Consider the following 13301-nt stretch of genomic DNA (forward strand, 5'->3'; position numbering starts at 1 on the left):
TCCGCATTTTTGTGCGATGTTCTATTTTCTAGATCTGAGTCGTGGTCGTTGTCATGGTTGTCCGCCATGGTGATGGGATGACTTCCAGGTTCCCCAGCAACGGCGCCAATGTTCCGAGGGTTACCTGAAACTGTAGGTTGATCTCGGACGAGATCTTCTGTGCTGGTCAGAACTGATGTGTCCGGTTGGTGAATGGTGACCGGAGCTGGTACGTCCGACTTGTTTGGACTTGAACATGCTACTGATCCTCTGTCACCGAAGGGTGGGGGGTACCTGCAAGAGACTCCGATGCTTAAGTTAGCATGGGTATTAAACAGGTGTTATGTAGAATCAGAGTATGAGTTATACCTGGGTGCTCCAGTGTATTTATAATGGTGAGATGTGACCTTTTGGATAAAATAAGTTAGTTATATTATCTTATCTTTATCTTTGAGTTGAGGTCAGCGTATCTTCAACGGAACCACCTTCATCTCTATAGGCTTAGGCCACCTAAGGATTTGGGTCGTGCTCCTCTATTTGGGCCCTTAATCTGGGCTCTCCTGTTGATTTGGCCGAGCTCTTTGAGAAGAGGTCGAATAGTCTAACCTGAAGAGGTTGGTCGCTCTATCTCGAATCATCCCAGGTCAGATAGCTCGACCCAGGGTATGAACATTCACTTTTTTCCATCTCTTACTTTTTCTTGAGCTATGAGTATCTAAATTCCCTCTCATTGAGAGAGAGAGAGCTCTGTTGTACTTGATAGATTAATGATAGTGAATTTCTTCTTCTCTTCATCTTCTCTTTGATTTGCTAGAAGGAATTTCGTTTTTCATTCTAGTGTTCAATCACCTTTGAAAAGGGGTTGAATGCAAAATGGGTTTCATGGGAACCTTGAAAAAAGAAACATGAAACCATGCTAGAAATCCCTTCTCACAGTTGAGTAGGATCTGTGTTTTGGTGTTTGGATATGGTGACATAAAATCCTCCCTCTACTTGGACCTATGATGATGTGTGGTATAATCACGGACCAAGCATATCTCTCTTCATGAGTAATTAGACCAAGGAATTGGCTATTGATCAAGATCTGAGAGATTGAGTCACCAAGGGATTGGGGCTCAATCAATCATGATTGCCAAGAGGTCAACGAGTTGCATGATTGAAGAGGATATGAGCTGGATTTAATCGAAAGAGACAATATCTCCTGATCTCAATGAATTCCCCTATTCTTATCTTCCACTTTCTTTATAGCTTTCTTTTACATTCTGTAATTCCCCATTCCCATTTACAATTAAGTCATTTAAGTTTCTTGCCATTTCCAATTCTGCCATTTATTGCTTTTATTTACTTTTAAGTCATTTATAATTCTGCATATTTACAATTCTGCAATCACAATCTATTCTGCTCAGCTTGACTAATTCACTATTTGATTAAAATTACTCAAATCTACCAATCTCTGTGGATACGATCCCACTCCACTGTGGGTTATTACTTGACGATAATTTTGGTGCGCTTGCCAAAAGAACGGATTCACCATTTTTATGTGGGGAGTGAATTTGGCTCATCAAGGCTAGGGCGTGGCCCAAATCTTAGCCCACTATGCGCTTCCAAGCACTCATGGGTCATCCATCACTGCCGAGCTAGCCTTATTGGTTTGGTGTGTACTCACCGAGAGATCGGTCAATATCCCATCTATCATCCAGCAAGCCATGGGGCATATTCATGCTAAGGGTAACCTACCTGATGCACGGAAAACTTGTCTCTCAACAAATTTCCCTTCGGCAAGTATACCGAATTGTCGTCAAGTAAAAACTCACAATAGAGTGAGGTCAAATCCCACAGGGATTGATTGATCAAGCAACTTTAATTAGAAGAATGTTCTAGTTGAGCGAATCCAGAATTTGGGTTGAGAGTTGCAGAAAATAAAATGGCGGGAATGTAAATAACAGAAAAGTAAATGTTAGAATTAAAGGACTGGAAGTAAATGACTGAAAATAAATTGCAGAATTGTAAATGGGAATGGGGGATTTGCTCATAAAAGTAAATGGCAGAAATTAAATTGAATGGGTAAGATCAGAGATGGAGAGTTCATTGGGCTTAGGAGATGTTGCAATTCTCCGGATCAAGTTCATTTTCATCTCTTCCTCAATCAATGCACTCATTGATCTCCTTGGCAATCTTAATTGATTGAATTACAATTTCTTGCAATTCAATCTCTCAAATTTTGTTCAATAGCCAATTCCTTGGTCAATTGCTCATGAGAAGAGATGAAGTATGGTCACTGATTATACCACATGCATTTCCCAAATCAAGTATTGAGAGGGTTATAGTCACATACCCATCCAAACCCAATTTGGTCCAGCATGAGAAAGCATTTCTAGCTTGATCTCTTCATTCCTCTTTCAAGGTTCAGAAGAGATCAAAGGTTGAATAGCTTCTTTTCCAAGATAACTACTCAATTGGATGAAAATCGAAAGCTTTCAAGTAAAATCAAGAGAAAAGATAGAAGAAGAATAATGAGAATTAGTGTTGATCCATCAAATTACAGCAGAGCTCCCTAACCCAGTGAAAGGGGTTTAGTTGTTCATAGCTCTAGAAAAAGAAAACAAAGATGGAGAATACATCATAAAACTAGAAATTGCAGAAAAGGTAAAATACAGAGAGTAGTTCCCTTTTTCCAACCTCCAGAACCCCTCAACAATTCAAAGCTACTCCTATATATACTACTTCTCTCAGCTTCTAGTTGGCTCTTCAAGTCTTGGGCCTTTGGATCTTGAGTTTGAAGCAGTTCTCTTCTTCATTTGGGCTTGGCTTTACTTGCAGAGAGAAAGTGTGAAGTGGGCAGAGACTTTAGCTCAGGACGTTAGGGGTGTTAACGTTTAGTGAAGATATGAGCTCGAGAACATTAGTGACAATCAACTTTCTTACTAACGTTCCCAAGTAAAAGCTACGTTAACTTCAACGTTAGTGGCACAAACATTGCCACTAACGTTTCCTCTAAGTCCTTCGCACACGTTATTGAGACTTAACATTTCCAATAACTTTGAAAAGCCCCCTTTGTTCCCACGTTAGAGCTCACGTTAACTTAGTTAACGTGACTCTTTAACGTGGGCTTGCCATCCTTCGAGAACGTTAGTGACACTCAACATTGTCACTAACGTTCCAAGGTGCCCCTATGTCTCACGTTAGAGTCCACATTAACTAGGTTAACGTGGCTTCTAACGTGGCCATGCTTAGCCATCCCCAACGTTAGTGACAATGTTGAGTGTCACTAACGTTGGCCATTCATTCACTCATCAACGTTAGCTTCCACGTTAACTAAGTTAACGTGGAGGTTAACGTGGCTCCTTGGGGGGTTGTGTGGTTGCTTCCAACGTTAGTGACAATGTTGGGTGTCACTAACATTGTCGACCACTCTTGCTTCTTAGGTTAGCTCCCACGTTAACCAAGTTAACGTGGGAGTTAACGTGGTATATTTCTCCTTAGGCCAACGTTAGTGACAATGTTGAATGTCTCTAACGTTGGCATTTCTTCCCCTTTTTAACGTTAGAGGCCACGTTAACTAGGTTAACTAGGTTAACGTGGACTCTAACGTGGCCACTTATGAGCATTTGCCAACGTTAGTGACAATGTTAAGTGTCACTAACGTTGGCTCAACTTCCCTTCTCCACGTTAGAGTTCACGTTAACTTAGTTAACGTGACTCTTAACGTGGTCAATGATGGCTTCGAGAGCGTTATTGGCAATCACTTTTCTCATTAACTTTGCAAGTTACCTCCCATTCCTTGCTTCCTTTGGTCCTAAAATCAAGCAATAGAGTGCATCAAAGTTCTAGTCCAAGTCATGGGTAATGCAACATACAATTTCTCACTAAACTCATGCAAAATTCTCATGAAATAATGTAAAATACACAATGTATGCTTGAATTAAGGTGTAAGTGAATATCTATCCAAAACTAGCTTATTTCCTAAGAAAATGCATGAAACTAACCTAAAAACAGTAAAGAAAAGGTCAATGAAACTGGCCAAGATGCTCTGGCATCACAACACCAAACTTAAAGCTTGCTTGTCCCTAAGCAAGTACGGGAACAAGAGAATGATGAATGGAATGCCAAGAGCAATGAGTCATTATTGTGGAAGTCATATCACTGATTTTATGGTGGTTTCATGCATAGCAACTTAGGTTCATTCCTTTACTGGCTTTCAGACCTTTATCATGTCCTAAAACACTCACCTTGCTTACATCCCATGAGACTTTTATTCATTGGTCCCTTTATTGTCATTTCAGAGCTTATTGGTTTTCTTAGGCTAAGTGCTCTGTAAGGGGGTAACTTTTTAAGATAAGCTTTTAGCCAACACTCCCGAACCAGTTGGTTCAAGGTGCTAGGTGTTGAAGCACCCCTAAGGACTTACTCCCTCAAGTCTCTCCCCCATACACACACCACAGGCATATAGTTCACTTATTTTCCTCCTTGAGATCTTGGTGTGCAGCACCTCTTTGGGTTACTAAATTGATGCACGGAAAACTTGTCTCTCAACAAATCTCCCTTCGGCAAGTGTACCGAAGTTGTCGTCAAGTAAAAACTCACAATAGAGTGAGGTCGAATCCCACAGGGATTGATTGATCAAGCAACTTTAATTAGAAGAATGTTCTAGTTGAGCGAATCCAGAATTTGGGTTGAGAGTTGCAGAAATTAAAATGGCGGAAATGTAAATAACAGAAAAGTAAATGCTAGAATTAAAGGGCTGGAAGTAAATGACTGGAAATAAATTGCAGAATTGTAAATGGAAATACGGGATTTGCTCATAAATGTAAATGACAGAAATTAAAGAGAATGGGTAAGATCAGAGATGGGGAGTTCATTGGGCTTAGGAGATGTTGCAATTCTCCGGATCAAGTTCATTTTCATCTCTTCCTCAATCAATGCACTCATTGATCTCCTTGGCAATCTTAAGTGATTGAATTACAATTTCTTGCAATTCAATCTCTCAAATCTTGATCAATAGCCAATTCCTTGGTCAATTGCTTATGAGAAGAGATGAAGTATGGTCACTGATTATACCACATGCATTTTCCAAACCAAGTATTGAGAGGGTTATAGTCACATACCTATCCAAACCCAATTTGGTCCAGCATGAGAAAGCATTTCTAGCTTGATCTCTTCATTCCTCTTTCAAGGTTCAAAAGAGATCCAAGTTTGAATAGCTTCCCTTCCAAGATAACTACTCAATGGGATGAAGATCGAAAGCTTTCAAGTAAAATCAAGAGGAAAGATAGAAGAAGAACAATGAAAATTAGTATTGATCCATCAAATTACAACAGAGCTCCCTAACCCAATGAAAGGGGTTTAGTTGTTCATAGCTCTTGAAAATGTAAACAAAGATGGAGAATACATCATAAAACTAGAAATTGCAAAGAAAGTAAAATACAGAGAGTAGTTCCCTTTTTCCCAGCTTCCAACACTCCTTTACAATTCAAAGCTACTCCTATATATACTACTCTTCTCAGCTTCTAGTTTACTCTTCAAGTCTTGGGCCTTTGGATCTTGAGTTTGAAGCAGTTCTTTTCTTCATTTGGGCTTGGCTTTACTTGCAGAGAGAAAGTGCTAAGTGGGCAGAGGCTTCAGCTTAGGACGTTAGGGGTGTTAATATTTAGTGAGAATATAAGTTCGAGAACGTTAGTGACACTTAACATTGTCACTAACGTTCCAATGTACCCCTTTGCCTTCCGTTAAAACCCACGTTAAATAGGTTAACGTGGCTTTTAACGTTGCCTTGTTAATCCTTCGAGAACGTTAGTGACACTCAACATTGTCACTAACGTTCCAATGTGCCCCTGGGTCTCACGTTAGAGTCCACGTTAACTAGGTAAATGTGGTTGATTTTAGTTTAGTGGTTGATTTAGTCAAGCGAATCAAGAGTTGATTTGAGTGGTTTGTATTCGACAGAAGCTAAATTGCATGAAAGTAAAAGGGAGAGGGACAATTGCAGTAAATTAAAGAGCAGAGAAGGTAAATGTGCTGAATCTTAAAGAGCAAGAAATTAAATGGCAGAAACTTAGAATGCAAGAAATGTAAATTGCAGAATCTTAAAGTGCAAGAAATGTAAATGGCTTGAATTGTAAAGGGAATTGGGAAGTGGATTTGCAGAATTTAAACAAGAAAAAGTAAATTGCATTAATCAGACAAGTAGAAGGTGACTTGAATTGAACCGGATCTAAAGCGGAAATGTAAATGAACTTGAAAAGCTTTAAACAGAGAATTTAAAATGCAAACTCCAGATCTCAAGACCCAAGAGACTAGATAACCGAGTCTAGATCTCAATGCCTTCCTAGATCCAAATGTAGAATTCAATTGCAAGAAATAGAGAAAAGTAAATAGCAGAATGAGTAGAAGAAGGGATAATGAACAGAAATGTAAATTCAATTATGCAGTAAAGAAAACAGAGAGATCTCAGGATGAGATTGAAACAGAATTCCTTCAATTCTCCAACCCAAGATCCAAGACAAATGTAATTGCAATTGAAAACAAGAAAACTAAGAGGAAGAGAATTCAATTCTCCTACTCCGAAACTCAGAAACTCAAAACAATTCAAAACCAAAAGCTCTCCAAAAACTACTCAGCAAAACAAAAAGGAAAGCTCCCCTAAAACTTAAATCCTAAGCTATTTATACACTTTCTTCAAATGGTCTTCAAGCTTTGAATTGGACCTTTGCTCTTGATGGAATTGGGTTGATAAAGGCCTTGGTTGATTGCTCTTGGAGTTGGAGAAAGATCCATTGTGAACCGGGTTGAAATCATAAAAGTTTGAGTAAAAGTTTGAGTAAAAGTTTGAGCCAAACTTTTACTCAAACTTTTTATACCAGATGGCTTCTCTTGCTGCTACCAACGTTTGGGATAAAGTTTGAGGTCAAACTTTTGCTCAAACGTTGGCCCCCTTGTGTATATGTGTGGCGCCAACGTTTGCCAAAAAGCTTGAGGCAAACGTTGGCGCAAACTTTTCTCCTCCAGGGTGTGCAAGTGTGGCACCAACGTTTGCCAAAAAGTTTGAGGCAAACGTTAGCGCAAGCTTTTCTCCTCCAGGGTGTTGGTTTTGTGATGCCAACTTTTGCCAAAAAGTTTGAGGCAAACGTTGGCTCAAGCTTTTCTCCCAAAAGTTTGAGCGAAAGTTTGAGGCAAACTTTGGCTCAAGCTTTTTTCTTCTGGAGTGTTTTCAATTCTTCCAAAAGTTTGAGCTAAAGTTTGAGGCAAACTTTGGCTCAAGCTTTTTTTCTCTGGAATGTTTTCAACTCTTCTAAAAGTTTGAGCTAAAGTTTGAGGCAAACTTTGGCTCAAACTTTTTGTTCTCTCTTGCTCCTAGCCATTCCTTCTTCCTTCAACCTTCTTCAAAACTCTTTCCACCTATCGTCAATCAATCAAAACAATCAAAGCTATGCCCCAAATCATGAGATTGTGTTTCTTTCATAATATATGACAATTATAGCATAAAATCTCATGAAAGTGCATGAATTCATACATGGTTGATTGAATCAAAGGAAACATGGAAATCTACCCAATTGGCTTGCTTATGGCTTAAGAAAGTGCATAAAATCAATTGAAAATAAAAGAAAAAGGCTAGTGAAACTAGGCTAAGATGACTTGTCATCAGCCACTTATGAGTAATTGCCAACGTTAGTGACAATATTAAGTGCCACTAACATTGGCTCAACTTCTCTTCTCCACGTTAGAGTTCACGTTAACTTAGTTAACGTGACTCTTTAACGTGGGTATTGATGGCTTTTTGAGAATGTTATTGGCAATCACTTTTCTCATTAATCTTGCAAGTTACCTCCCCTTTTCTTGCTTCCTTTTTGGTCCTGAAATCAAGCAATAAAGTGCATCAAAGCTCTAGTCCAAGTCATGAGTAATGCAACATAATATTTGTCACTAAACTTATGTAAAATCCTCATGAAATTATGTAAAATGCACAATGTATGCTTGAATCAAGGCATAAGTGAATATTTACCCAAAACAAGCTTATTTCCTAAAGAAATGTATGAAACTATCCTAAAAACAGTAAAGAAAAGGTCAATGAAACTGGCCAAGATGCCCTGGCATCATAACACCAAACTTAAAGCTTGCTTGTCCCTAAACAAGTACTGGAACAAGAGAATGATGAATGGAATATCCAGAAGAATGAGTCATCTTTGTGGAAGTCATATTACTGATTTTATGGTGGTTTCATGCATAGCAACTTAGGTTCATTCCATTACTGGCTTTCAGACCTTTATCATGTCCCTAAACACTTACTTTGTTTATATCTCATGAGACTTTTATTCATTGATCCTTTTATTGTTATTTCAAGGGTTATTTGTGTTATTTAGGCTAAGTGCTCTGTAAGGGGGCAACTCTTTAAGATAAGCTTTTAGCCAACACTCCCGAAACAGTTGGTTCAAGGTGCTAGGTGTTGAAGCACCCCTAAGGACTTACTCCCTCAAGTCTCTCCCTCATACATACACACCACAGGCATATAGTTTATTTATTTTCTTTTCTTGAGACCTTGGTGTCCAACACCTCTTTGGGTTACTAAATGCTCTGTAGTGAGGGTTACTCTTGATAGTGGATTTTCAGCTGATAATCCCGGGTTAGTTAACCTAAGTTACCAAGTGATAAAGCACCACTAAGAGCTTATTCATCCAAGTAAATCCCTCACACAGGAGCACCACAGACACTTGCCTCAAGATTAAAACCATTGATGCCTAGCCTTGTTGCTTACTCTTTTTCTTTTGTTTTTCACTTCCATTGTTCTTTCCCTTTTCTCTTCTTAGGATCTTGTTATTAACTTAGTCTCATGAGTATATCCAAAGTCAAGTATTCAGGATAGATAGTTGTCCTCCTAACCTTGTGGTTGAACCAACTTAGCTAACTTATGACTACCCCAAAGATTCATGAATGCACCTCCACATTAGGAACCTTACTCTGGTCTTTTAAAAAAACATAAACATTCTCTTCTTCATTTGATAAAAAGGGACAAGCTTACAAGTAAATAAGGGAATGATGCAGTGACATTTAAACCAGAAATCATGGACCTATTCAGAAGGAAAACTTAAAAGACAGAATTTTAAAAAGTTTAAACATAACATGGAAGCATGTTCTATTTCATACAAGATCTTCCTTATTTAAAGCATATAAAACAATGGACTAAAAAGAACTCCACCACCTTTCATTCATGTGGATGCCCCCTGCTCCCCTCCTTGCTTGTCCTCATTGTGTCTCTCTTGAATGCTTGTGCTTCCACTTCCTTTGCCTTTTCCAAGCAGCTTCTTCCAGAAACCACCATCTTCCATCTTCTTCTTGAGTGTCTCCTTTTGCTGTTTCACCTTCCTCTCTTCTTTTTCTATAAAATCTTTTTGGACCTCATCATATGTAGGGATGGCATAGTGTAGCTGATGCATATTACTGGTCATGTAGTTCAACTTGGCTTGAGTATTTACATAGAACTCCTCCCTATGTAGTTGCCTTCCTTCATTGAGTACACTGAACTCATTGAAAGTTTTCATTTGGGCTATCTGCCGCTGGTTGAGTTCTTGCAAGTGCTTCTCTTGAAGTTCTTGCCTCTCATTCACTTGGTTGATGGCTTGAGTGAGCCGGGAGTAGTGTTCCTGCTGCTGCTCCATTTGTTGTTTTTGCCATGCTTCTTGTTGGCTCAGCCAGTTGGTTTGAAGGTTCAGCATTTGCTCTTGTCCTCCATATGTCTCTGTCCCAAATCTTCAATGGCTCTTAGAAGGTGAGTCATATTCAAGTTGGTTGGGTCATGATGCTCTTCTTGTTGATATTCTTCTTGATGATATTCCTCTTGATGAGCTTCTTCCTGGGCCCTTTGCCTTCCTATATGTGGACTTCTTAGTTGCTGAGCCGGTGTGGTATAGACCATTCGCTCGAGTGTGACTGGCCTCCCTGGGTTCACCCAGTCTGGGCTGCTATCCTCAAATATTACCTTGGCCTTGTTGCACAAGCGGAGAATGGTGCTGGGGTACCAAAGTCTGGCACCTGAGTCAGCTTTCTCAGCTGACTCTTGAATCCCTTCGGCAATGAGCTCATGCATTTTGATTTCCCCACCTTGCACTAAGCATTGTACCATAGTGGCTCGATTGATGTTAACCTCTGAATTATTAGCAGCTGGTAGGATGGACCTCCTTACAAGCTCAAACCATGCTTTGGCTTCAGGGTGAAGGTCTCCCCTTTTTATGAATTTTGGTCTCCCATCTGAATACCTCTCCCAGTTAGCGGCTATGACACAGATATCTGATGCTATTTCTGAGAGCTCATCCTTATCGGGCCTTCTACTTATCCTTGCCTGATAACTCTCCTCATAAAAATGAGGTGATTTCAAGTGAAGAGCTCTTGTTATGGCACTTGGGCTGAAGTCCACCTCCCTTCCTCTCACATAGCTTTTGAAGGTTGGGGCTTTGGTCTTATCCTCTCTAACTGCATTTGCATAGAATTCTTTGATGAGGTTTCCATTGATCTTCCCTTCTGGACTGGTGAGCAATTGCCACCCCCTCTGTTCGATTTTTCTCCAAATCTGTGGTGATTCATTGGCATTGATTTGGAAGATTAATTCTGGCAATATCCTTCTGGCACTTATCCGCTCAAATTCATGCTCATGAAAGGCAGTCTTGAATCTCTTGTCATCAAAAGGAGCACTCTCCATAGGCCCCTTCCTCTTTTGCCTCTTTGAGCTTGATGATGTCATGACTTGAATTGTTGTTTGAGGGGGTTTGGGGCTTCGGATAGATGAAGAGTGGGTTGGTTAAAATAATTTGTGATGAAGAGTTTAGTGTGCCAATAGAAGTGTGGAGAGTGGGGATTTGGATGTGAGGAGTGAGCATGCACTAAGGTTCACTTATATAAGAAAATCATGAGTGAGTGAAGGGTGTGGATTGCATGAATGTTTACTAGCTGGACGGATGGGGTTGTATATGAAGGAAAGACAAGGATCATCACTTTAATGAGAGTGATTAGTTCGGTCTTCAAGGGTTTTCTTTCTCCAATGTTGCATGGCAGCGTTTCCCCATGCGTTTCCTCTTGAGACATGTGTGTAGTGCTCTTCATTAAATGGCGAAATCTCCCCCATTTAAATGTCTAATCAATCCATTTTTATGCTTCTTTTCCTTTCCTATAAAGATTTGAAACAAGGAAATTAATATCATAAAAAAAATCTACGGCTAGAAAAAATGAAAGAAAGGATTTGATTATTTGTTTATGAATTCCAACTAACTAACTAACTATTGGTGGGTCCTTATATGCATTTTGGTGGCACCATGGGGTGACACCAAACTTAGTTTGGATCACTGTGATGAAAGTTTTGTGTTCAAAGCTCCCAAGACTATCATGCATCTTGGTTTGCTTTGAACACCAAACTTGTTCCTCACTATATTCTGCATAAGAAGATTTTCACCAATTGTTTGTTAAGTTTGGATTGAAGCTCATAAAGATTGACTTATTCATTATCATCTGAAAGCATATAAAACATGGGTTGCCTCCCATGAAGCGCTTCTTTAGCATCACTAGCTTGACGTTTTTCCTTCGTCATGGTGGTTGGTAGTGCTTAAAGTCCTCCCCTCTTGCTGTGGATTTGTATCCATTAGTTGGATCAATAATCTCCACATGTTCCAGGGAAAGAACTCTGTTGATAGTGAAGACCTTGGGTAACTGAGATGGCACAGTAGGGAGATTAGGCGGAATATCTGGGAAGTAGGCTGAGACAACTCTATCCCCTGGAGAGAAGTCTTCCGTAGGGATCTTCTTGTTCTTCCACCCTCTTGGTACCTTCTTCTTTGTTTCTTTTGAGGTTGCCTTCCCCTTGGTGACCTCTTTTTCTAAAGGACCTGTGGTGCTGTCTTCACCTGCCTCTAGAGGTTTAGGTTCCTCCAACTTTTCCTTGAGCTGTGGCAATTGCTATTTTCCTTGTTTGTCAGTTAAGGGGATCTCAGAATGAACTGGCTATGCTTCAGTGCTTGTTTCCTCCTTCAGTGTCTCATTATCATTTGTGCTTAGTTCCTTGTCCTCTTGATCTATTTCTTGCGAGAGTTTGAAAACATTGAAGCTGAGTCGTTCATCATGGATTCTCAATATTAGCTCCCCTTTTTCTACGTCAATAAGTGCTCTGGCCGTAGCTAGGAATGGTCTTCCCAATATGATTGGATGAGTGTGACTCTCTTCCATGTCCAGAATGACAAAGTCTGTTGGGAGAAAGTACTTCCCAACCTTTAGCAACACATTTTCCACCACTCCTATTGCTTGCTTTTGAGGTTTGTCAGCCAGTCTGATAATGACATCTGTGGGCATTATCTCATTGATCTGCAGCCTCTTCACCAGGGATAAAGGCAGTAAGTTGATGCTGGCCCCTAAATCACATAGTGCTCTGTCGAACATGTTTTCACCTGTGGCACAAGGTATATGAAAACTTCTTGGGTCTCTTCTTTTTGTGGGCAACTCAGGTTGAATAAGGGCACTACATTCCTTGTTCATCACTATAGTCTGCCCTCCCTTGAGTGAGCTTTTCCTGGGAAGAAGTTCCTTCATATACTTGATGAATGCAGGCATTTGTTGAATTGCCTTGATGAATGGTATGTTCACATGCAGAGATGCAAACAAGTCTAGGAACCTTGAGTATATTCTTTTTCCCACAGCACCATTGAGCAGTTGAGGGAATGGTGCATAGAGCTTCAGCAGCTCTTGTTGTGAGATTTCTGGTTCTTTATGATCTCTATCCTCCTCCTTTGTTGAGTTGTCTTTAGGTTGTTTGCACACTTTGCTTTGCTTGTCTTCAATCTCTTGATCACTTGTAGTGACCATTTTGCAATCTTCCCATCGTACTTTCTTTGCTTCTCCCTTGGGGTTTTTCTCCATGTCACTTGGGAAGCTATCAGTAGGTTTGGGAATCTTCTCAGCTAAATATCCCACCTGGAATTCCAGCTTCCTGATGGTCTCTACCTGGTTCTTAATATTGGCTCGCACCTCCTCCTTGAACACCTTATTTTCTTGAATCTCTTGGCATATTCCTTCAAGTAAGACTTCAATCTTAGAAAGCTTGTCATCAATTGATGAGTGATTCGGAGTAGATGTGCTATTTTGGTTTTGATAAGTATGTGGAGAAGTGTTGTTGTGGGGGTGTTGAGATGTCCTCTGGGTGAATTGCTTTTGATCTTGCTCACTTCCCCACCCAAAGTTTGGGTGGTTTCTCTATCCAGGGTTGTAAGTCTTGGAGTATGGATCATAGTTTTTCCTTGGTGAATTCCCAATGTAATTGGCTTGCTCATGACTCCCCTCTACTTCTTCATTCA

The 13301-nt window shown here is 40.0% G+C and overlaps 1 protein-coding gene across 1 annotated transcript in view; it reads left to right on the top strand.

Moving 5' to 3' along the window:
* LOC148545155 (uncharacterized) overlaps window positions 1–13301 on the top strand; it is a 79884-nt gene that overhangs the window by 54595 nt on the left and 11988 nt on the right. The window lies entirely within an intron of this gene.

This window comes from Arachis ipaensis, chromosome B9 (genome assembly GCF_059453495.1).
Source record: "Arachis ipaensis isolate K30076 ecotype BB chromosome B9, ASM5945349v1, whole genome shotgun sequence".
In the NCBI taxonomy this organism is placed as follows: domain Eukaryota; kingdom Viridiplantae; phylum Streptophyta; class Magnoliopsida; order Fabales; family Fabaceae; genus Arachis; species Arachis ipaensis.